Source organism: Nicotiana attenuata, unplaced genomic scaffold (genome assembly GCF_001879085.1).
Source record: "Nicotiana attenuata strain UT unplaced genomic scaffold, NIATTr2, whole genome shotgun sequence".
Lineage (NCBI taxonomy): Eukaryota > Viridiplantae > Streptophyta > Magnoliopsida > Solanales > Solanaceae > Nicotiana > Nicotiana attenuata.
The window spans coordinates 33354-60081 of record NW_017675285.1 but is presented as its reverse complement, the minus strand read 5'-3'; the positions used below and the strand labels follow the sequence as shown (position 1 = coordinate 60081).

At 41.8% G+C, this 26728-nt stretch overlaps 1 pseudogene; it reads right to left on the bottom strand.

Annotated features, from left to right (window-relative positions):
* Positions 1–1486: 1486 nt before the first annotated feature.
* The window catches only part of LOC109219904, a 33435-nt pseudogene continuing 8193 nt past the window's right edge, over positions 1487–26728 (bottom strand).

The following is a 26728-nucleotide window of genomic DNA, read 5'->3' as shown; positions in this document are numbered from 1 at the left end:
TTATAAAGAAGGCATAAATTAGGAAAATAGCCAAAATGTTAACAACATTCAAATAATGTAAAAGCATAAGGAATAAGTGGAATGAAGAGGGACAACATGGGAAGAGGTGCAAAACACTGAAGCAATGAAAGGAAATAATATTTTTATGAAACTGAAGAAAAGAAAAAACACAGCGACAAAGAGAGAATGGGTAAGTACCAAAATAGAAATAGAAGGTTATATGCTGAGAAAAAATAAAAAAATGTGGAGATAGCATGTAATCCGAGTGAGAAAGTTTCGAACTTTTAACTAACCTGAGCTCTCATTATGGCAGAGTTATAACCGTTTATCATTCTTTTTTCCTTAAACGTTGAAGCAGTAGCCCAGTTGAAGTAACTACAATTTGATTCAGAATTTGATGTAGGTCCCTCGAAGAGAATGTATATTTTAAAGAGAATTTAGCATGACAGAAGAATTAAAATACAACTTCTTATTAGACAACTTGCTGAGACAACTACTTATTCATATTGCGGAAAACATAATTAGTGCAAGCCATAGAAAATACAGTTTTTAAATAAAAAGATGATATTTACTTAAACAAATTGGAAAAAAGTGCAAGTCTCAAAATCTGTTCAAGAGTATTTTCCAATGAAACAGAACGAAACAGTAAAATTATTATACTGAGAAAAGCCCTCATCCTTTTCATTTTGATAAGCAAAGAAGTAACTTTAGTCAATAGTACCGAGAAAGTGCAAAAATAATTCTTTTCTTTACAATGATGGAAGAGCAAAAAATTACACTGAAACTCCTTTAGCTAAGTAAAGAAGTCCTTAAAGATTATATAAGTATCCAGATTATGTCAGTTATATAATTGAACTATTAACCCAAATATTGTAAGAACAAAAAGTGAATTGTTGTAGTATATTGAAATCTTCTACAACCAATCGAGAAAGTAGGTTTAAAAATACGTGAACAGCATAACAACAATTGCAGATTTTGCTACTTAAAATTAAAGACGCAAAATAATTGTAAGTAAAAGAAATTGATTTTTAATACCTTTTCATCTTGTAGAACCAATTCAATGGAGAAATTAGTGTCGGAATTGTAACAATCCGGGGCTTCCCATAGACGAACAACCCGACATTTCAACTTCTGTTGCATCCTCGAAATTGTTATATCCTTAATGAAATAAATGTGAGTAGCCATCTTTTCCATAAGCCCTAAGTTAACTTGAAATCAAATGACATCATTAGGAAGGATAGAATTGAAGTAGCGTGTATTATTGGAAGAAATATAACTTGGCGAGTTCTTTGTTAGTAGATGTAAACATTAAGAAGTTAATAGTTAAAAGTAACTGAAAATAGTAACAACAAATGATGATGAGATAAAAGTTAAGCATACCAATTGAAGTTGTCAACTATTGTTTCTGAAGTTTATTTCCAATATGGTTTAGCAAAGACAGAAGCATGAGAACCAAAAATGTTGCGAAAAGATATCAGATTTGCTATCATTCTCCAAGTAAATTACGGAAAACCTCTTTGTAAACCACATTTATTGCTTCATTTGAAATTTCTCCATCATTGTCATAAACCAAAATCTTTAATCCCTTTCTTTTTGTAACCCGTGATAGAGCAACATAAAGCTGGCCATGTGTGAAGACCGATTTTTTTAAATATAACCCAACATGAGATAAAGATTGTCCTTGACTTTTATTTATCGTCATTGCAAAGGATAAAACTATTAAAAATTGTCTTCGTTGGAATCTAAAAGGTATTCTTGCATCAGATGGAGTTAATGACATTCTCGGAATGAAGACCTTTTGTCCAGCCATATTTCCCGATAAAATTTTTGCTTTGATAACCCGATTTCCGAGTGTAGTGATGATTAATCCTGTTCCATTACATAGCCCTGAAGATGGGTCTATATTTCTCAATAACATCACTGGGACACCCACTTTCAAAGTGATAACGTGATTTGGAATTCCAGAACACTTAATAGTGTTTAGGAATTCAGGTGTATGTACGTGTTCCAAACCTGTAAAAGCATCGTCTGACATGCAAATTGTATCGGAACTCAAAAATGTTTTTGGTTGACTTTGGTTTAGTGAAACCATGTATTCGTTGATTGATTCAACCACGTCAAGAGTGGGAGCAAGAATTCCTCTTTGTTGTATGTTATATCACTGCAATGACTTAAAAAATCTGGATATGTACTTTCCACAATCGCAGAAATTGGATCGCCACAATTATTTATGATAAGATCATCAAGGATGTGAACTTTATCGATACCATCAACAGAATTTCCAATCATACCATCACCTATTACTAAAATCCAATCAGAAAATTGTCTTAGATCATTCAAATGTGAATCCATCTGATTTCCTTCCAACCTCATATTTTTTGTTAGCTTTAAGACTTGACAGTGATTCCACAAAATATGAAGAATTAAGGGTAGCATTAACAATATCTTGTCTAGTACCTTTTGGAATGACTGGAAGTATTTGTCTAAAGTCATCACCAAGAACAACGGTTTTTCTTCCAAATGGACGATCTAAATTGGATGCATCTTTAAATCTAAGAATATCTCTTAGAGTTCTTTCTAGAGCTTCAAAACAATATCTATGCATCATTGGTGCTTCATCCCAAATAATTAACTTTGTCTTGATAATCAATTTTGATAAAGGAGTACCTTGTTTGATATTACATGTTGAATCTTCAGTTGCATTGAGTGGGATTGCAAACCTCGAATGAGCTGTTCAGCGTCCTGGTAACAAAAGAGATGCAATTCCGCTGGACGCAACTGTTAACACAATATCTCCTTTAGATCTTATGGCAGAAGACAAAGTCCTCCAAATAAATGTCTTCCCGGTTCCTCCATGACCATATAAAAAGAAGAATCCACCTTTGTCCTCATGCACTGCTTTGATAATTCTGTCATAAACTAACTTTTGTTCCATTGTCAATTTAACCAATAATTCTTCATGTTCTTTAGACAAAGAGCAGCTATTATAACGCAATTCTTCACAGATTAGTCTATTCGTGTTGTCAACTTCCTCTTCATTGAAAACCGGTCTTGGCATTGTTGGAAAATCGTATAACGTTCTTCCGCAACCTTTCAAAAAAAATTCCAACTTTTGTAGACAACGATTCTTTAGTTCATCGTTTGTTAGCTCAGCCTCTAAATTAACAAAAGTATATAATTAATTAATTAATCATAAAAGTATATAGTTTCCATGAGTCATATAAAGATAAGATCAAAATGATTTCCTTTAGAAATAATAAAAGCAAATTAATGTAACCTTAATTCGTTTGAAGGCTACATCGATTATGTCTCCAACAAAATATATTAATAATTAATCGCTCATAATTTGCAAGCCTAAATGTAGATCGTAGAATAGAGAAAGATTTAATTTGTATGCACAAATAATGTAAAAATATTTTAACAATTTTATAATATTAAAATCTTAAGTAGAAGGTCGAATTGTATACCTGGATTATCCAACATTCTTCTTTCTTCATGTAAGATATCATTTGATAATAAAATCCATGTTGCCTCCCAAACACATTCTGGTCGTGACATTGAATTGGATAATAGTAACATAGCAAATAATTGCCTAAGATATGATGACATTCCCCAGTTACTTGCCTCCTTTATGGCATCCACATACTCTTTGTCATCATCTAATAAACCCAGTGCATAACATGCATCTCTAAAAGTTAAATGGTCGTGATTGTTGATTCTGCGTAAATCCTCATAACACTTAGGTCCTTTAATTACATTCAACAACATTCGAAGGTAATATTGCTCTTCACTTCCAGGTGGTACAAAGAATATTCTCCCTATTGAAAATGCAGAATTTTTTCTTTTTTCCCACTTTTTTAGTTTTTTATTCCACACAAACTTAAGAGGAAATTCTGCATATGTTAATTTCTCTTGCTTCTTCATATGTATTATTTGCCTCAAACCAGCTTAAAAACTTTGATTCCTTTACATTTGGTCTATTGGCAACTTCATCAATTGGATCATCATCAGAGAAAATAACTGTTTGTTCATTTGGTAGATGAAAGGAAAGTCTTTCTACCGAAGGTTCTCTATGCTGAATTGGAAATTTAAAAATTCTCCAAGCAGCTTCACACGGTGATATGTATCGACAATCATAATACATTTTTATTTCATCAATAGCTGATGAGTCTTCCTCATGCACACTTTGAGAAAAAGCTGCTGTCACACGATCATGACCCTTATTAACGTACTTAAATAAGTACTTGATTGATCGAGATTGATTGCACCATTCAACATTTATATGTGCGCCATACTTCAACAATAACTATCTATTGTGTGGCACCACGTACCTGTTATCCGATTCAATTCCTTCTTTCTGGATAGTTCTACCATTGTCCCTTCTTTTATATACAGGATATCCATCTTCATCGATTGTGGTATTTTCTACAAACTTCTTTGGAAAGTGTTTTGTACATCTACCATTACGCATGCAAGGAGAGAATTTTCTAGCAGAACCGCACGGGCCATGCATCATGAAATTCTTCACGGCCTTATAATAATACGGATCGACCGATTCATCTGGTATTTCTGCTGAAATTATTTGATCTATATCTCCAACATTTGGATATTTATTATGAAGAAAGAGCAATAAGTGTGCATGAGGCAACCCCCGCTTTTGGAATTCAATAGTATATATCACTGCAAAAAATAATAATTTGCAATTGGGGTAAGTGGTTGTAATTTATATGTAAGAGTAAATGCTTTATTAAATTAGATTATAAATCTGATAAGAATTTATTAAAACAGATTAATTATATACCTGATTTAACTGATCCAAAAATTTGTTTCTCTTTCAAATCCTTTATTAAGCGATCCAATTTGATTTTGAACTGTCACGACCCATTTTCCCATAATAGGTCATGATGGCGCCCGACACCATTTGTCAGGCCAGCCAACGCGGAAGTATAATTAAATTCTCATGTTACCCTTACCAAAAACCATTATAATAGATTTTCCCCCCAATTAAAGTGATAACCAGTAAGGATCAATAAAATGTAAAGACAGTTACACAACCTAAAATAATGTCTACTACTGTGTGTGCCAGAACCTGGTGTCACAAGCTACGGGCAACTAGTAGAATATACACAAAATGAATAATGCCCTATCCTACTGTCTGAATCAGGATAGACAGAAACAACAACAAAACAAAAAAATACAAGGAAGACTTCTTCGGCTGCGGATCGGCAAGGAGGGAGTGCAGCTCACCGTAGAAGTCCCAGATGCGCTCACAGATATGCACTAGAGTGATGTCCGGATCCACCTGCCTCAAATCCTGTACATTTAAGTACAGAAGTGTAGCATGAGTACATAAACAATATGTACCCAGTAAGTATCTCGTCTAATCTCGAAGAAGTAGAGACGAGAGGTCGACTCGATACTTAATAAGGTCAATTAATATATATGTATATAAGCATGATGTATTCAAATCATGGAATTTACAAGTATCAACAGTTTATGGCAAGTGGTATAAGTCAAGAACTTTACAACATCAAGTTTATAATTTATCATATGAGATAATGGCAAAATAAAGCATGTATAGGCTTTTCCACAATTAGCATGCGCACATAATACCGAGGCGACGCCCGATCCAACAGAAATAAACTGTGCACTTGCCGAGGGTCGACGGCGCGCCTATAGATGCATCTATTCATACCGAGGCGATCGGCCCGATCCACAAATAAGGATGAAATATCAAGTTCACACACATGGCACATAAATGGTCAAGAATACCAAATCAAACTTAATTAACTATACAGGTATGCTCCTATCCCCTTTTAAGTCTCTAGTACACACTAGGTGTTCATAACAACGATTTAACATAAGAGATATATTTAATAGGCATGTTGTAGGCCCTAAGCTACCGGGACATTTATCATAGTAGTAGCTACGCACGGGCTCTCGTCACCTAACGCGTGCGTAGTCCCCGCATTTAGCAACAAACACTCAAACATTAATCCTAAGGGGACAATTCCCTCTTACGAGGTTAGAAAGGAGACTCACCTTGCTCCAAAATGCACTTCCAATGTCCAAGAACGAGCCCAAGTCCTTAATTCGAAGTCAAACAATCCCAAACTAATCAAACGAAGTAAGAACTAGTAAATAAAGGCTTACAAGGTCGAACTCTAACTATTTAGGCAATTTTCTAACCATTAACACAAGTTCCCTAAATTCCGACCCCGGGCCCACATGCCCGGATTCCGAGATTTTTCGAAGGAAGTTGTTCTCTATCACCTAAGGATCACAAATATATAATTTCTAGTTCATTACATGGCAAATTTTTATGATAAATTCTTAGTTTTATTATAACCCTAGGTCTAGCTCAAATTCTTCATTTTTACTAAATTTTTGGTGCTTAATCTATCTAATATACATGTATTTAAGCTAAGGATGAAGGGAAATTACTTACCTTACCAAGTTATGTGGAAACCCTCTCTTGGAAGAACCCAAATCGCCTAAGTGTAGAGTGAAAAATGAGAGAAATGAGTTTGAGTTCGTATTAAATGAACCCTTCTGCCCCCAGTTATTTTCACATCTGCGGAAGTATTTCCGCTTCTGCGGAATCCGCTTCTGCGGAATTCGCTTCTGCAGAATTTGGCCGCTTCTGCGGCTTTTAGGATTTGGGGCTCGACCGCTTCTACCGTCTGGGGGCCGCATAGGCGGAACCGCTTCTGCGGTCCCTGGTCCGCTTTTGCGGTTTCCCCTGGCCTGCCCCTTCTCCGCTTCTACGATCTAATGACCGCATCTGCGGTCCAAGAACCGCAGATGCGGTTATGACAGAAGCAGCAAGCTTCAGTCATTTTCCAAATTCTAACTTTACTCGAGCCTCGCTCGTTTGACGCTCGGGGCTCCCGTGCCCCGCCCGAACATACCGACAAGTCTGAAATCACGAGGCGGACCTACTCGAACCCTCGAAACACTGAAAACAACGCTAAATCGAGGAATCAACCCCAAAACCAAATGAACCAAATCATTGAACTTCAAGTTCTTAATTCTCCTCCAACGGGTCAAAAACGCCCTTAAACTACTCGGATTGACACCAAATTTTACGGGTAAGTCTTATCTGATATTTCGGACTTGTACCAAGTTTCGGAATCGAAATTCGAACCCGATACCTAGGAAAACAATGATTTCTTAGTTTATTTAAACCTTTGAAACTTTAACTTAACAATTTCAGATAAAAATTCATTACTCGGGCTAGGGACCTCGGAATTCGATACCGGGCATACGCCAGGTCCCATATTTTCCCACGGACCCTCAGAAATTGTCAAATCACGATTCCGGGTCCGTTTCCCCAAAATGTTGACCGAAGTCACACTTGGCCTTTTTAAAGAAACTTAAAGAAGCAACTAGACTTATTCTTGCTCAAAACTCTTCTAAATTCCGAACCACCCGTCCCCGCAAGTCATAAATTAGCTAAAGCAAGTGCGGGAAGTCTTATTTAAGGGAAAGGGGTTCAAAAATACAAAACGACCGGTCGGGTCGTTACATTCTCCACCTCTTAAACAAACGTTCGTCCTCGAACGGACATAGAAAAGTACCTGGACTGCTGAATAAGTGGGGATATCTGCTCCGCATGTCCTCCTCGGACTCCCAGGTCGCCTCCTCGACCGGTTAGCCCCCCCACTCGACTCTTACCGCAGAAATCCTCTTGGACCTCAACTGGCAATCATGTCTATCAACAATGGCAACTGGTTCCTCCTCGTAGCCCAAGCTCTCATCTAACTGAATGGTACTGAAATCCAACACATGTGAATAGTCGGCATGATACTTCCGAAGCATCGATACATGGAAGACTGGATGAACTCCTGATAAACTGGGAGGTAAAGCAAGCTCATAGGCAACCTCTCCAACTCGCCTCAACACCTCAAAGGGGCCAATAAACCTTGGGCTTAGCTTGCCCTTCTTCCCAAACCTCATAATGCCCTTCATTGGCGAGACTTTCAAGAGAACCTTCTCGCCAATCGTGAATGATACATCACGTGCCTTCTGATCCGCGTAACTCTTCTGCCTGGACTGAGCTGTGCGGAGCCTCTCCTGAATCAACTTTNCAACTCGTCTCCCTCACTCTCATCTCACCCTCTTCAGAGACTCAACCCAAACCCTAGCGTCGCCTTGGTTCTCCACCGCCTCAGGCCGGCGGCGCCACCCCCAAATCATCCCAAATTAACATCCCAGAATCCTCTCGCCTCCCTCAATCTCTAACTACTTTCCCTCGAATCCTACCTGAACCCGTCGAATCTTAAATCAAAAGCCTAAACCCTAAAACCCCAAAATCACGAATCAGCCGGTTTGATGAAGATTTGAGGTCGAAGTTGACCTTATTCATGTGTTTTCGTTTGAGAACACACGACTAAGGCCCATTTCGGCCAAAATCGAAGGCTTGAGGGGTGATTTCAAGATTTGTTCCGGCTGTTCTGTAGGTATTTTCATCTTTCTGTTTCCTTCCTTCATTTTTATTCTTCTTTTGTTTCGTTTAAGGTTCCAGTCTTCATCTTCTCACCTCGTTTCTTCTGATTGTCTCTATTGTTTTCGCTTTTTGAATCCTTTCTGCTTGCATGGCTTAAATTAAAGTTAATAATTCATGTTTATTTTAATTTCTTTGTTTCTTCGGTGTTATTTCATTGTCTTTTTTTTGGTTTTCAAATAAAAAGAAGTTCTGAGTTCCCCTTGGGAAACCCATGCGGGGCTCATTAGATTCAGGTCTCATGAATTTGAGTTCTAAAATCAGAAAGCCCAAAAGGGGATTCGACCTGGATTTACAGACCCATAACACTTTGAATTGGGTCAATTTGACCCATATCTGGTCTGGTTTGAGAGGTAAAAAGCAAGGGTTTGAGGGGTAATCTGGGAATTCTAGGTGAAAAGAATCTTTATAACTGATTTAGGAAGCTGCTAGGAAGGTGCATTTGGCACTTACTTGAAAAATCTGATTTTTACACTAGGGGTACTTGAGCAAAAATGAAAATAACAAAAGGTTTAAAGTGCAAAACTGATTTCATTATTGCTGCCCTAAAAGCTTGCCTATAAAGGCACCCTTTCTTCTTTAACAAAGAGATTTTTAGAGACAAAAAATCCTGAGAAATTTAAAAACGGCTGAGTTCTTTCTTTTTTTAAGAAAAGTACTGAAAATTGTTGAGTTTCTGCTTGATTTCAAGTTCTAATTCCTTTGCGAAAAGTCAGAATTTAAAAGGTTCAGTAGAAATGGTGCATTTGGGGTTTTGAGTATCAGAGTTGGGTTGAAAATCTGAGGCTTAATTTGTTGATTTCTGCACTGTTTCATTGCTGATTCTGGGCTTAGTCTGCTGTTGTTGTCTGCTGATTCTTCACTTCTTTTTGTTTCCTTTTTATTGCCAGGTATTACTCTGAACCATGAGTTGGAAATGAAGTTCTGAATGTTTCTTGTTACTTGGAAGACATGTTTCCTTAGCTGAAATCAATCACAAGTTGTTTTTTTTTTGTTTAGGATCTTATTTTCTTGGCACATTTTCTTTAGGCTATTCAGGTTGATTCTCTTTCTTTGCTTTGGCTCATTTCACCATGTCTTAAATTACTGTGATGTATTTCTGTTAAATGGAGTTGTTTGTGATGTATGTCCTTAGACTCATATGAAATTAGCTAGTAGTAGCTTTGTTAAAGTTTTTGAATACAGCCAACTCATGTGGTTACTATCCTCTTTTGGAAATAAGGATTTGAGCCTTGTAATGGTTTTGAAGCATGGTTTGTCTGTTGTGAAGGAGGGGTTTTAAGCTCAGGTTGTGAGAGTTTTCATGTTACTATGTGAGCGCTGTCTTAAAATTGAGCAATATTAGGGGCAAATGTTATTATGAGCAGCAGAATGTTTATATTTTTGAAATTAACTGGTGATTGAATGGCTTCCAAGTTAGTTAGATTATAGTCATTTTGAACGAAAAATGATTTGGTTGATTACTTAAAGGGACTAGCCCTGTGCAGAATTGCCCTGGTCATTTATAAGCCTGTTTAAGTTTAAATCCAGATGTGTTCATTTGATAAGCTTATGAGTTTTTGATCTGCTATTGCATGTATTGAAAAAAAGTTCAATTAGATCTAAAATGTCGCATAATTGTCCTTTGGGTTTGCTGAAGATTTAAGTGAGCATGATTGCCAAATGGTTATGTGCTATTGAAAGCCACGTTGGGCTCGCATCCACATTTTGATGTTCTGATATTTTCCGTGTGTCCGAAGACTAAAACTCGAGTCCTGCACCCTTTGATACTCAATTCTCAAAAGATTTGGGCTCACGTTGGGCCTGGATTTGGGGCAAGCCATGTCCCTTGGTATTTGGGGTCAGTTATTTGAGCGCAATGTTTCTGTAACTGTTATTAACCTAAGCCTATTCTGCCATTCACTCGTCTTTTTTAAGGTCAGTCCTTTAGCCTAAAATTGGTTCGAAAAGTAGTTAAAATTCTTTTAAGTTTTTCCTTAATTAATTGGGCTTTTAGAAAAAGTAGATTTGAGGCGTGCCATATTAAGTAAGATATGGTTATGGCCCTCAAACGCTTTAGTTTGAATTTCCTTTAAAATCGTAATCGAGGTGTGCCGTGTCAAATAAAATCTCAAAATGCATGGCCCTCATTTAATTAATTTTAAATCTTTAGAAATCGAGGTGCGCCATTTAGTTGAATTTTTCATGGCCCTCGCAAATTTGAAAGTGCGTAGTTGCTTTAGGCGTGCTATTTAAAAAATTTCATTCCTAAACTCGGGTGTGCATTTCATGTGACCCAAATCCAAATCTCAACAACGTTAGATAAAATGTGTCGTGGACCGCGGGTGCATTTATGTGACGTGGTTCAAGACATGTTTTAGATGACGTTGAATCTTTTCCTAAAAAATAATTAAATAAAAGCTGTCACGACCCATTTTCCATAATAGGTCATGATGGCGCCTAACACTGTTGTCAGGCCAACCGATGCGGAATGTGATTAAGTACTCATTTTACATTAGCCAAAGACAGTTATACTACTGTCTGAATCAGGATAGATAGAAACAAAAAAAAGTACAAGAAAGGACTTCTTCGGCTGCGGATCGGCATGGGAGAGAAGCAGCTCACCGTAGAAGTCCCCATGCGTGCTCACTGATGCGCACCAGGATGATGTCCAGATCCACCTACCTCAAATCCTGTGCATTTAAGTACAGAAGCGTAGTATGAGTACATAAACCACATGTACTCAGTAAGTATCCCGTCTAATCTCGAAGAAGTAGAGACGAGAGGTCGACCTGATACTTACTAAGGTCAAGATAATATAATAAAGTGAGATATACAGCATGAAGAATTTCTAATAACACAAGTTTAAGAGAAGAGTCATATTCATGTTCTTGACATAATTAAACTACCAGTTTTCCCTTTTCCATATTAAACAAGTGATCACGTCATATCTAAATGTAAGCATATAAATCATGCACAATCATGCCGAGGTCGACGGCCCGCTCCAACAGAAAATAAATTGAGCACTGCCGAGGGTCGAGCGGCACGAACCATAGATGCATCTATTATCACCGAGGCGATCGTCCCGATCCATAATCATCAAGAAAATATCAAGAAAAGCACATAAGGCTCAATTACATACAAGGGAATTCCTACCAAGGCTCAACAAACTCATACGTCCACCTTTCATTTCCTCAAGCCTCTAGCAAATCAAAATGATCATATTGGCAATTTAAAAATAATAGGTATTCCCCAATTAGATATGACGTGGGTCCTAAACTACCCAAACAATTATCATATAGTAGCTACGCACGGACTCTCGTCACCTAGTACGTACGTAGCCCCCGCATTTAGCAACAATTACTCATTTAAAATCCTATGGGGACAATTCCCTCTTACAAGGTTAGAAAAGAGACTCACTTCGCTCCAAAGTGCACTCCCAATGTCCAAGAACGAGCCTAAGTCCTAAATTCGAAGCCGGACAATCCCAAACTAATCAAACGAAGTAAGAACTAGTAAATAAAGGATTACAAGATTGAATTCTAGCTATTTAAGCAATTTCCTAACCATTAACACAAGTTTCCTAAATTCCGACCCCGAGCCCACGTGCCCGGATTCCGAGATTTTTCGAAGGAAGTCGTTCTCTATCACCTAAGGATCACAAATATATGATTTCTAGTTCACTACATGGCAATTATATGATAAAACCTTAGTTTTCATTAAACCCTAGGTCTAGCTCAAATCCCTTGATTTTACCTAATTTTTTGTGTTAAATCTACCTAATGTTTATGTATTTGAACTAAAAACGAGTGGGGATTACTTACCTTGCAATGTTATGTTGAAACCTCCTCTTTGGAATCACCAAAATCGCCTAAGTGTTGAGAGTAATGTGGAAGAAATGAGTTTGGGTTTGTATTAGTGAACCCTTCTGCCCCCAGTAATTTTCGCATCTGCGGAAGTATTTCCGCTTCTGCGGAATTTGGCCGCTTCTGCGGCTTTTGGGATTTGGGGCTCGACCGCTTCTGCGGTCTGGGGGCCGCATAGGCGGAACCGCTTCTGCGGTCCCTGGGCCGCTTTTGCAATTTCCCCTGGCCTGCCCCTTCTCCGCTTCTGCGAACTAATGACCGCATCTGCGGTCCAAGAACCGCAGATGCGGTTATGACAGAAGCAGCAAGCTTCAGTCATTTTCCAAATTCTAACTTCACTCGAGCCTCGCTCGTTTGACGCTCGGGGCTCCCGTGCCCCGCCCGAACATACCGACAAGTCTGAAATCACGAGGCGGACCTACTCGAACCCTCGAAACACTCAAAACAATGCTAAATCGAGGAATCAACCCCAAAACCAAATGAATCAAATCGTTGAACTTCAAGTTCTTAATTCTCCTCCAACGGGTCAAAATGCCCTTAAACTACTCGGATTGACACCAAATTTTACGGGTAAGTCTTATCTGATATTTCGGACTTGTACCAAGTTTCGGAATCGAAATCCGAACCCGATACCTAGGAAAACAATGATTTCATAGTTTATTTAAACCTTTGAAACTTTAACTAAACAATTTCACATAAAAATTCATTACTCGGGCTAGGGACCTCGGAATTCGATTCCGGGCATACGCCCAGGTCCCATATTTTCCCACGGACCCTCAGGAATTGTCAAATCACGATTCCGGGTCCGTTTCCCCAAAATGTTGACCGAAGTCAAACTTGGCCTTTTTAAAGAACCTTAAAGAAGCAACTAGACTTATTCTTGCTCAAAACTCTTCTAAATTTCGAACCACCCGTCCCCGCAAGTCATAAATTAGCTAAAGAAAGTGCGGGAAGTCTTATTTAAGGGAACGAAGTTCAAAAATGCAAAACGACCGGTCGGGTCGTTACATTTTCCACCTCTTAAACAAACGTTCGTCCTCGAACGGACATAGAAAAGTACCTAGACTGCTGAATAAGTGGGGATATCTGCTCCGCATGTCCTCCTCGGACTCCCAGGTCGCCTCCTCTACCGGTTGGCCCCTCCACTGGACTCTTACCGCAGAAATCCTCTTGGACCTCAACTGGCAATCATGTCTATCAACAATGGCAACTGGTTCCTCCTCGTAGCCCAAGCTCTCATCTAACTGAATGGTACTGAAATCCAACACATGTGAATGGTCGGAATGATACTTCCGAAGCATCGATACATGGAAGACTGGATGAACTCCTGATAAACTGGGAGGTAAAGCAAGATCATAGGCAACCTCTCCAACCCGCCTCAACACCTCAAAGGGGCCAATAAACCTTGGGCTTAGCTTGCGCTTCTTCCCAAACCTCATAATGCCCTTCATTGGCGAGACTTTCAAGAGAACCTTCTCGCCAATCGTGAATGATACATCACGTGCCTTCTGATCCGCGTAACTCTTCTGCCTGGACTGAGCTGTGCGGAGCCTCTCATGAATCAACTTTACCTTATCCAAGGCATCCTGTACCAAATCTGTGCCAAGTAACTTAGCCTCACCGGGCTCAAACCACCCAATAGGAGAACGACAACGCCGACCATACAATGCCTCATACGGGGCCATCTCTATGCTGGACTGATAGCTATTATTGTATGCAAACTCCGCCAAGGGCAAGAACTGATCCCACTGCCCTCCAAAGTCGATCACACATGCTCTAAGCATATCCTCTAAAATCTGAACAGTCCGCTCCAACTGCCCGTCGGTCTGAGGATGGAATGCCGTGCTGAGCTCTACGCGAGTCCCAACTCACTCTGAACAGCTCTCCAGAAATGGGAAGTGAACTGAGGGCCTCTGTCCGATATGATGGAAACCGGCACACCGTGCAACCTGACTATCTCCCGAATGTAAATCTGAGCATATCTCTCCGCCGTATAGGTAGTCGCCACTAGAATGAAGTGGGCCGACTTGGTCAACCTATCCACAATAACCCACACTGAATCAACCTTCCGCTGAGTCCGCGGCAACCCAACCACGAAATCCATGGTAATGCGCTCCCACTTCCATTCTGGAATGGGCATCTGCTGAAGTAGGCCACCTGGCCTCTGGTGCTCATATTTGACCTGCTGGCAATTCAAACATCTAGCAACATACTCCACTATGCCCTTCTTCATCCTCCGCCACCAGTAGTGCTGTCTCAAGTCACGATACATCTTCGTGGCACCCGGATGGATGGAATACCTCGAACTGTGGGCCTCCTCTAGAATCCTCTCTCTCAAACCATCAACATTAGGAACACATACACGGCCCTGTAGCCGTAACACACCATCCTCGCCAATAGAGATCTCCTTGGCACCTCCCTGAAGTACCGTCTCTCTAAGGACCGCCAAATGTGGATCATCGAACTGTCGGGCCTTAATCTGCCCCAATAACGAAGACTGAGCAACCACACATGCTAGAACTCGGCTGGGTTCCAAAATGTCCAACCTCACAAGTCTGTTAGCTAAAGACCGGATGTCCAAAGCTAATGGTCTCATCTCGGCAGGAATGAACGCCAAGCTACCCATACTCTCCGCCTTTCTGCTCAAGGCATCCGCGACCACATTCGCCTTACCTGGATGATAAAGAATGGTAATGTCATAATCCTTTAGTAACTCAAGCCACCTGCGCTGTCTCAAACTAAGATCTCTCTGCTTGAACAAATGCTGCAAGCTGCGATGGTCGGTGTAAACCTCACATGACACACCATACAAATAATGCCTCCATATCTTGAGAGCATGGACAATCGCCGCCAACTCTAGATCGTGCACAGGGTAATTCTTCTCATGAACCTTCAGCTGACGTGAAGCATATGCAATAACTCGCCCCTCCTGCATCAATACACATCCCAAGCCAACGCGAGAAGCGTCGCAATACACTGTATACATCCCTGAACCGGAAGGCAATACAAGAACTGGTGTCGTAGTCAAAGCCGTCTTGAGCTTCTGGAAGCTCTCCTCACAATCTTCGGACCAACAGAACGGGGCCCCCTTTTGGGTCAATCTGGTCAGAGGTGATGCAATAGATGAAAAGCCCTGCACAAATCGCCGGTAATAGCCTGCTAATCCCAAGAAGCTCCTGATCTCGGTCACTGAAGTAGGACGTGGCCAACTCTGAACTGCCTCAATCTTCTTGGGATCCACCTTAATACCCTCCCCTGACACTACATGCCCCAAGAATGCTACTGACTCCAGCCAAAACTCACACTTGGAGAACTTAGCATAAAGCTGCTGCTCTCGCAAGGTCTGAAGCACTACTCTCAAATGCTGCTCGTGCTCCCCCAGGCTACGCGAGTATATCAGGATGTCGTCAATGAAGACGATGACAAAAGAATCAATATAAGGCCTGAACACCCTGTTCATCAGATCCATAAATGCCGCTGGAGCATTAGTCAAGCCAAAGGACATCACCAGAAACTCATAGTGGCCATATCTAGTCCTGAATGCGGTCTTCGGAACATCTGAATCCCGAATCTTCAACTGATGATACCCTGACCTCAGGTCGATCTTAGAGAACACCCTAGCACCCTGCAGCTGGTCAAACAAATCATCAATACAGGGTAATGGATACTTGTTTTTGATGGTGACTTTGTTCAACTGGCGGTAATCAATGCACATCCGCATAGTCCCATCCTTCTTCTTCACAAATAGCACTGGTGCACCCCAAGGCGATATACTGGGCCTAACAAACCCTTTAGCTAACAACTCCTCCAACTGCTCCTTCAGTTCCTTCAGCTCCTTAGGAGCCATACGGTACGGCGGGATAGATATAGGCTGAGTGCCTGGAGCCAAATCAATACAGAAATCAATATCACGGTCCGGAGGCATGCCAGGAAGATCAGAAGGAAAAACATCGACGAACTCTCGGACTACTGNCAAGGAAATTCGAGGGTTTTGACTGAGAATCACTTGGAGGTAACTTCCTTGGCCTAAATATTCGAATTAATGGTAGAAATTACATGTAAATTGTAGAAAATTCATCAAAAACGGGTCAAGCTAGGGCTTGGAAAGCTGTGATGTAAAAATGGAATTTGGAGGGTCAAACAAGCTCCGATTTTGGTAAACTTTATATGCATGGACTCGTGGCAAGACGAGGAATCCGTTGGTGTGATTTTCGGAATTTTTCGAGAAGTGGGCCCGGGGCTCGGGTTTTACCAACTTCGTGAATTTTAGTACTTTTCGAGTATTTTTGATTGGGTTATGTTTCTTTAACCCATATTTATGTATTCGTTGTGATTTTGACTAGATTCGATGCGCGAGGAGGTTGATACGAAAGGAAAAGGCATTGCGGACCATTCTACGGCCGGTTAGAGGTGAGTAGTTGGTGTATATGATGGGCTGAGGGTTTTAAACCCCGGCTTATCACATTGTGACGCTATTGTAGGGCGTGACTCGCACCCCATGGCAGGTGCGGGATTAGTTATGACTGGGGATTGAGACTTAATCAATCCCGAACAAGAATGTTTCTATATTGGCGACTGATACGCACCCTGTATTGAATATATCTGGGCTTATTGCCGTGTTTGGGGCCTTGTGCCGATCTGTAGCATCCTTAGAGGATGAATGTCATTGTGATAGCATGCTTTGTATAATCATTGATCTCAGTCCTGTGTTTAATCACTGTTATGAAATGCTAAGTCACTTTTCCTGAAGTTAAATATCTAAAGTATATCCTTCTTAATAAATTGGAAATTGGAAAATTTATTGAATCTGTTACGTGACTCATATGCATATTGTGGACTGAGTATGGATCGGGCTGCACGCCGCAGCGAATGGTATGATTATATAGCGCTTGGGCTGAATGAGCCCCTCCGGAGTCTGTACACACCCCCAGTGAGCGTCGTCGACGTTAAATGGATCGGGCTACGCGTCGTAGCGGTCATGTGCATCGCATTGCATCTTTACATTATACTTGACTGATATATTTGAAGTTGTTTTGCTGTTAGTTCGTAGTTAGGTGTTGGACTGTTAGTTTTAGCTTTACTTTGTGGTATTTCGTGGATTTCTTATCTTCAGACATTTTATATGCTTATTACTCACTGAGTCGGTAGTACTCACCCCTACTCCCTGCACCTTGTGTGCAGATTCAGGTACACCGGAGGCTTAGCTGAGCAGTCTTTGTTTCCCAGAGCTTATCAGAGTTGTTGAGGTAGCTGCTTGACGTTCGCAGGACCTGACTACTCTTCCTATTTCAGTTTTATTTATATATACATTTCCAGACTTGAGTATTTTCATTTAGATATTGTTATTCAGATTGTTTTAGAGGCTCTAGACTCGTGACCCCAGGTCTTTGGGAGCGTTTTATCAGACTTCGTATTTTTCTCAGTATTATTCTATTATAAATATTGGATTATTATTCTAAAACTATTATAATCTCTTTAGATTGTCGGTTTGAGGTTGACGGTTAATTTGGGAACGATTGTGGTCTGGCTTGCCTAGCAATATTGTTGGGCGCCATCACGACCGGGTTTGGGGTCGTGACACAGGTGCACGTGAGGGAACATGCACAGATCAGTATAGGAAACACTCTTCTGCCCGCTTAAACCTTGCATGTTCTTCAGACTCTGCTCAAGGCTCCTCACTCTTTTTGCCATCTCATCCTGTTCAGGAGGTTTAGGCGTTTTATCTTGTCTGGGTGTGAACTCGAATGAGGGTGGTTGCGGATAAGTATATGTGGGATATTGAGGAGGATCCACCTGAAAGACAGGGTTTTGGAAAGTGAAGGCCGAGGGATCAAAAGCGGGCCTTGGAAGTGAAGGTTGTGTTGTGGCAGAGTGTCACGACCCAACCCCGGTCGTGATGGCGCCCAACACACCGCTAGGCAAGCCCGACTATGTACACTACCTTAGCCAATTAATCTAGATAGATAAATAAATATTCACTAATAAACTACCAAATTTAAGTGCGAAATCTCTGAAATAATCTCTAATATTCGAAAACCCCAAAATAAAATACTAGTCAGCCCACAGAATCTGGTGTCACGAACATGAGCCTCTAATACAGAATATTCACCTAATCACAAATCTGTCTAGGAAAGAAAATGCGAATAAAAGGATAAAGATAGATGGGAGAGATCAAGGCTGCGAACGCCATGCAGCTACCTCGATACTCCCAGATCATGCTGCTCAGCTAACAAATCCTCACTCACCCTGTGGTGTACCTGGATCTGCACACAAGGTGCAGGGAGTATTGTGAGTACTTCCAACCCAGAAAGTAATAAACATAAATAAGGGTTGAGAGTAAGGAATCCTGGACAGGCACAAAGTTAGCTATAATTACAGCAACTCAATCTAAATAATATCAACTCAATAAACTAATGAAAAACAATTATAGAATATCACAGCAGATAAATAATTAATGGCAATCAAGTATGCAATGCAACACATAAACTGGTACCTCCAGTACCCGTTGCGGCCGTGCAGCCCGCTCCATTTATTTAACGTCGACGGCGCTCATTGGGGGTGTGCAGACTCCGGGAGGGGCCCCTTACGGCCCAAGCGCAATAATAAGCCATCTCGTGGCATCAAACAGGCCCCTGGCCTCATATCAATATCATTATAATACTGCTGCGGCGTGCAGCCCGATCCCATGCTCAGTCTTAAAATCACACAATAGTATAAAAATATTCAGCCCTAAACTTTATTTAAAAATATTAACTTAATTTCTAATTTAAGAAAATGGCTGAGATTTCAAACACAGTATTAAATACCAGGACTGAGTTCAATATCTATAAATACGGTAAGAAACCAGTAAAATAATCCCTGAAGGATTCAAGTAGTTGGCACGAAGCCCAATTATGACAATTAATCCATTTTTATAAGGATATTACAAATCTACAATCAAATAGGTATCAATTTTATTAAACGGGACGGACCAAGTCACAATCCCCGATGGTGCTCTACCCCACGCCCGTTATCCGGCGTGCAAGTCACCTCACATAGCACTACGTTGTGCAAATTCGGGGTTTCAAACCCTCAACACAGCATTTACATTTATTACTAACCTCAAGCCGGCCAAAGTCCTAGCTTGCTATGCCCTTGCCTTTCGAATTCACCTCTTCGCACGTCGAATCTGACCAAAACGACAACGAATACGTCACAATATGTTAAGGGAATATAACCCAATCGAAAAGACTCGAAAAACACCGAAAATCACGAAGTTGGCAAAACCCGAGCCCCGGGCCCACTTCTCGAAAAATTATAAATTTTACATCACCGGATTCCTTATCTCGCCGCGAGTCTATACATATAAAGAACACCAAAATCGGAGTCCAAATGACCCCTCAAATTCCCATTTTTTGTTCTCTTAGGTTTCAAGCCCTAAACCACCATTTTTGACCTTAAATCCTTGAGTTTTCAGTCTAATTTCATGTGTTTGCACCATAAAATCGTGTTTTTGGTTTAGAAATTCTTACCTCAATGAAGTCCCTTAATTCCTCTCCTCCAACTCGCCCAAATTCTCCAAGTCCGAAGTGAAAAATATGAAACCCTTTCAAAAAAATTCGCGAAGGGAAATAAAAACTATTCTGACCAGTTATTTCCGCATCTGCGGCTCCATGGCCGCATCTGCGGCTCCCGCTTTTGCGGACAAATTAACGCATCTGCGGATCCCCATAAGAGCTCAAATACCGCATCTGCGGTCCTCCTGTCGCATCTGCGACTTCGCAGATGCGGTCACCAATTCCGCACCTGCGGTCCCTGCCGCTTCTGCGTCTCTCCTCTCGCTTCTGCAGTACCGCTTCTGCAGTCCCAATTCCGCAGAAGCGAAAATACCAGAAGCAGCACAGGTTCTGCAATCTCTTAAGTTCAAAACTTCCCGCTAGCCATCCGGAATCACCCCGAGGCCCTCGGGACCTCAACCAAAAATACAAGCATGATCCAATACCTTATTCAAACTTGCTCCAATCATTAAAACACCTCAAACAACACTAAAACCATCATTTCTCATCGAATTCAAGCCTAAGTTCTTCTAAAACTTCCGAAACACGCATTCGATCAGAAACCCAACCAAAACACCTCTGAATGACCTGAAATTTTGCACACATATCCAAAATCACCTAACGAAGCTACTGCAACTCTCGGAATCTCATTCCGACCCCCGGATCAAAATCTCACCTACCCACCGGAATTCGCCAAAATACTAACTTCGCCAATTCAAGCCTAATTCTACACCGGACCTCCAAAATTACTTCCGATCACACTCCTAAGTCACAAATCATACCGCGAAGCTAATCGAATCGTCGGAATCCACATCCGAGCCCTCTAACTCATAGGTCAACATCCGGTTGACTTTTCCAAAACAAGCCTTCCTTAAAGAGACTAAGTGTCTCATTTCTTATCAAAACCATTCCAAACCAACTCTAACACATCAAATACTGATAATGAAACATGAAGAAGCATAACATGGGGGAAACGGGGCGGTAACTCACGTGACGACGGGTCAGGTCGTCACAGGATCCACCTTAATCCCTCCCCTGACACTACATGCCCCAAGAATGCTACTGACTCCAGCCAAAACTCACACTTGGAGAACTTAGCATAAAGCTGCTGCTCTCGCAAGGTCTGAAGCACTACTCTCAAATGCTGCTCGTGCTCCCCCAGGCTACGTGAGTATATCAGGATGTCGTCAATGAAGACGATGACAAAAGAATCAATATAAGGCCTGAACACCCTGTTCATCAGACCCGTAAATGCCACTGGAGCATTTGTCAAGCCAAAGGACATCACCAGAAACTCATAGTGGCCATATCTAGTCCTGAATGCGGTCTTCGGAACATCTGAATCCTGAATCTTCAATTGATGATACCCTGACCTCAGGTCGATCTTAGAGAACACCCTAGCACCCTGCAGCTGGTCAAACAAATCATCAATACGGGGTAATGGATACTTGTTTCTACCGCTGACGGAGATAATACATATGATGACGGCATCTGAGGCCAATGCATCCGGCCTGGCTGGAAGGGCATAGAATCTAGCTGGAGTACCGGTTGTCTGGCCTCCACCTGACTGAGGAGTAGCTGGCTAACCTCTCCCTGTCTAGCCTCCACCTCTGGATCGGCCTCTACCACTCTGCCCTCCACCTCTAGGTGGCTGGGCCGCTGGTGCTGGAGTCATGGGCTGCTGCCCCTGTTGTACTGCCTTGCCCCTAAGCCTGGGGCAGTATCTCCTCATGTGGCCTGGGTCACCGCACTCAAAACAACATGGTGCAGCAACCTGCTGCCCTAATGACTGTCCTTGATGACTTGTAGACCCCGTGGGAGGAGCCTGGATAGCCGGTGGGCGATATGAAGTCTCCGGCATAGCACTGAAGTAGGGACCAGAAGAACTCTGAGGACCTGAATACCCACTGGAAGAACCCTGAATAGCTGGCGGGCGGTAGGAACTCTCTGGCATGGCACTGAAATAGCAGCGTGCTGGAGCACCCCGGGCGGGAGGTGGTGGTGCTGAAGATGAGGGCCTACTGGGCTGACCCCTCCCATACTAACCTCTGCCCCTAGCTGGGGCACCTCTGAACTCTCCAAAGAATCTTGCTCTCTTGTCCTGCTGTATCTGCTCCCTACCCCTCTGACGATATCCCTCAATCTGGCGAGCAATCTCGACCACAAGCTAGTACTCTGTACCCATCTCCACCTCTCGGGCCATACCTGATCGAATACTGGGCTGCAATCCGGCGACAAACCTCCGCACTCTCTCTGCATCTGTAGGGAGTATCATAAGTGCATGGCGAGATAACTCAGAAAACCTCGCCTCGTAGTCGGTCACAGACATCTGACCCTGCTCAAGGTGCTCAAACTAATACCGCAGCTCTTTCGATTCAGAGGGCGGAATATACCTGTCCAGAAACAACTGTACGAACTGACCCCAAGTGATGGGAGGTGAACCGGCGGGCCTACCAAGAACATAGGACTGCCACCATCTACGGGCCCTGCCCTCAAGCTGAAAAGTAGTGAAGTCGACTCCATGCGACTCCAATATCCTCATAGCGTGCAGTCTGTCCCTGCACCTGTCGATGAAATCCTGAGCGTCCTCATGACGCTCACCTCCAAAGACTGGAGGGTGAAGTCTGGTCCATCTCTCTAGTAACTTCTGCGGATCGAACTCCACAGCTGGCCTAGGCTGGGGTACCTCTGCAGCAACTGGCTGAACCCCCTCTGCGGGTAGTGCACCCGGAGTCTGATATACCGCGACTGCATGACCTGGAGCCTGAGCAGTAGGGGTCTGTGCTCTCCCTCCTGCCTGCGAAGCAGCTGGGTCTGCTGGAAATAAACCATCCTGAGTCATGGTGTCCATGAACCAGAGCATACGGCCCATGACCTCCTGAAATCCCGGCGCAGTCATGAAATCTGCCGGAGTAGGCACAGCTGCAGGCGCCTCGCCCTGCTCCTCATAGTGGGATCCCTCGCAGGGTCTGCTGGTGGTGCATCTGGAATAGCTCTGGGACGCCCTCGTCCCCTACAGCGAGCCAGTGCCCTCCCCCGGCCTCTACCTCGGCCTCTGGCAATGGAGGGATCAGCTCCTCCCGGGTCCGGAACGTCGGCGGCACGAGTCCTCACCATCTGTGAGAGAATAGAAGAGGAAACTTAGTATACTGACCACTGCACGATGGAAAATGAATAAAGAGTAGTCTTTCCTAACACCCTATAGCCCCTCGAAGATAAATACAGACGTCTCCGTACCGATCTACAAGACTCTATTAGGCTTGCTCGTAACATGAGAAACCTACGTGAACCTAGTGCTCTGATACCATGTTGTCACGACCCATTTTTCCATAATAGGTCATGATGGCGCCCGACACCATTTGTCAGGCCAGCCAACGCGGAAGTATAATTAAATTCTCCTGTTACCCTTACCAAAAACCATTATAATAGATTTTTCCCCCAATTAAAGTCATAACCAGTAAGGATCAATAAAATGTAAAGACAGTTATACAACCCAAAATAACGTCTACTACTGTGTGTGCCAGAACCTGGTGTCACAAGCTACGGGCAACTAGTAGAATATACACAAAATGAATAATGCCCTATCCTACTGTCTGAATGAGGATAGACAGAAACAACAACAAAACAAAAAAATACAAGGAAGACTTCTTCGGCTGCGGATCGGCAAGAAGGGAGTGCAGCTCACCGTAGAAGTCCCAGATGCGCTCACTGATATGCACCATAGTGATGTCCGGATCCACCTGCCTCAAATCCTGTACATTTAAGTACAGAAGTGTAGCATGAGTACATAAACAATATGTACCCAGTAAGTATCACGTTTAATCTCGAAGAAGTAGAGACGAGAGGTCGACTCGATACTTACTAAGGTCAATTAATATATATGTATATAAGTATGATGTATTTAAATCATGGTATTTACAAGTATCAACAGTTTATGGCAAGTGGTATAAGTCAAGAACTTTACAGCATCAAGTTTATAATTTATCATATGAGATAATGGCAAAATAAAGCATGTATAGGCTTTTCCACAATTAGCATGCGCACATAATACCGAGGCGACGACCTGACCCAACAGAAATAAACTATGCACTTGCCGAGGGTCGACGGCGCGCCTATAGATGCATCTATTCATACCGAGGCGATCGGCCCGATCCACAAATAAGGATGAAATATCAAGTTCACACACATGGCACATAAATGGTCAAGAATAACAAATCAAACTTAATTAACTATACGGGTATGCTCCTATCCCCTTTTAAGTCTCTAGTACACACTAGGTGTTCATAACAATGATTTAACATAAGAGATATATTTAATAGGCATGTTGTAGGCCCTAAGCTGCCCGGACATTTATCATAGTAGTAGCTACGCACGGGCTCTCGTCACCTAACGCGTGCGTAGTCCACGCATTTAGCAACAAACAATCAAACATTAATCCTAAGGGGACAATTCCCTCTTACGAGGTTAGAAAGGAGACTCACCTCTCTCCGAAGTGCACTTCCAATGTCCAAGAACGAGCCCAATTCCTTAATTCGAAGCCGAACAATCCCAAACTAATCAAACAAAGTAAGAACTAGTGAATAAAGGCTTACAAGGTCGAACTCTAACTATTTAGGCAATTTTCTAATCATTAACACAAGTTTCCTAAATTCCGACCCCGGGCCCACGTGCCCGGATTCCGAGATTTTTCGAAGGAAGTTGTTCTCTATCACCTAAGGATCACAAATATATGATTTCTAGTTCATTACATGGAAAATTTTTATGTTAAATTCTTAGTTTTATTATAACCCTAGGTCTAGCTCAAATTCTTGAAATTTACTAAATTTTTGGTGTTTAATCTATCTAATATACATGTATTTAAGCTAAGGATGAAGGGAAATTACTTACCCTACCAAGTTATGTGGAAACCCTCTCTTGGAAGACCCAAATCGCCTAAGTGTAGAGTGAAAAATGAGAGAAATGAGTTTGAGTTCGTATTAAATGAACCCTTCTGCCCCCAGTTATTTTCGCATCTGCGGAAGTATTTCCGCTTTTGCGGAATCCGCTTCTGCGGAATTTGGCCGCTTCTGCAGCTTTTTGGATTTGGGGCTCGACCGCTTCTGCGGTCTGGGGGCCGCATAGGCGGAACCGCCTATGCGGTCCCTGGGCCGCTTTCGTGGTTTCCCCTGGCCTGCCCCTTCTCCGCTTCTGCGATCTAATGACCGCATCTGCGGTCCAAGAACCGCAGATGCGGTTATGACAGAAGCAGCAAGCTTCAGTCATTTTCCAAATTCTAACTTCACTCGAGCCTCGCTCGTTTGGTGCTCGGGGCTCCTGTGCCCTGCCCGAACATACCGACAAGTCTGAAATCACGAGGCGGACCTACTCGAACCCTCGTAACACTCAAAACAACGCTAAATCGAGGAATCAACCCCAAAACAAATGAATCAAATCATTAAACTTCAAGTTCTTAATTCTCCTCCAACGGGTCAAAACGCCCTTAAACTACTCGGATTGACACCAAATTTTAAGAGTAAGTCTTAACTGATATTTCAGACTTGTACCAAGTTTCGGAATCGAAATCCGAACCCGATACCTAGGAAAACAATGATTTCTTAGTTTATTTAAACCTTTGAAACTTTAACTTAACAATTTCACATAAAAATTTATTACTCGGGCTAGGGACCTCGGAATTCGATTCCGGGCATACGCCCAGGTCCCATATTTTCTCACGGACCCTCAGAAATTGTCAAATCATGATTCCGGGTACGTTTCCCCAAAATGTTGACCGAAGTCACACTTGGCCTTTTTAAAGAAACTTAAAGAAGCAACTAGACTTATTCTTGCTCAAAACTCTTCTAAATTCCGAACCACCCATCCCCGCAAGTCATAAATTAGCTAAAGCAAGTGCGGGAAGTCTTATTTAAAGGAACGGGGTTCAAAAATGCAAAACGACCGGTCGGGTCGTTACATGAACACCCTAGATAAAATGTCTGGGCGATCTTCTGGTTGCAATCCCCTGCTCTTTACAAATCTACTAATTTCAGGCCACTTTGGGTTGCAAGTAAATGTGATGAAGAGATTTGGATATCCAGCCCACTTGCAGATTGCCATAGCATCTTGATAATTTTGGATCATGTATCTTGCACCCCCTGTGAAGCTGGATGAAAGAATTACCCTTTTACCTTGAGAAGAAGGATTTATCTCTCCATGTAAAACTGCATCTTCTAATCCTTTATACAATTGAGCTCGCAATTGTTTTTGATGAGTTCTGATATACTTCAACCTAGACGCTTCAACCATTATAAATCCATCGACCAAGAATTGTTGAAATAATCTTCTTGAGTTCACAATTGTTGGTACTTCGCCTTTCCTTTCTTGAATTTTGTATGCGAAATATTCACGCATGCTAACAAAATGCCTTCCTCTAGTTGATTCGTCATTTCCATTTAAAGGAATGTCTTCCCTATAACCATCTTCGCCGAATGGAAACAATAAAGGATATTGAAGACCTAAATAGGCAGCATTCAACTCATTTATCCTTTGTAGATGTCCAGATTGGGTTTCAACTATGATGTCTCGGTCACATCTAGATACATCAAAATCTCCAACTACCAAAGCAGCAACCTCTGAAATTGATGGTAAGTTATATCTTCTTCCATCATAGTTCCGTTTTCCTATCAATCTGAGTCTAAAATTGGAGTGAGTAACTTCCTGAAATTTGTCTCTCACCATTCTAAATGACTTTGTCAAAACATTCTGCTCATCAAGCATTTGTTTCAAATTTTGAACAATTTCAGCATGAAGTTGGTTTATTCTATCACCACGACTGCATAAAAATAGGTTTTATAAAATTGATCTAA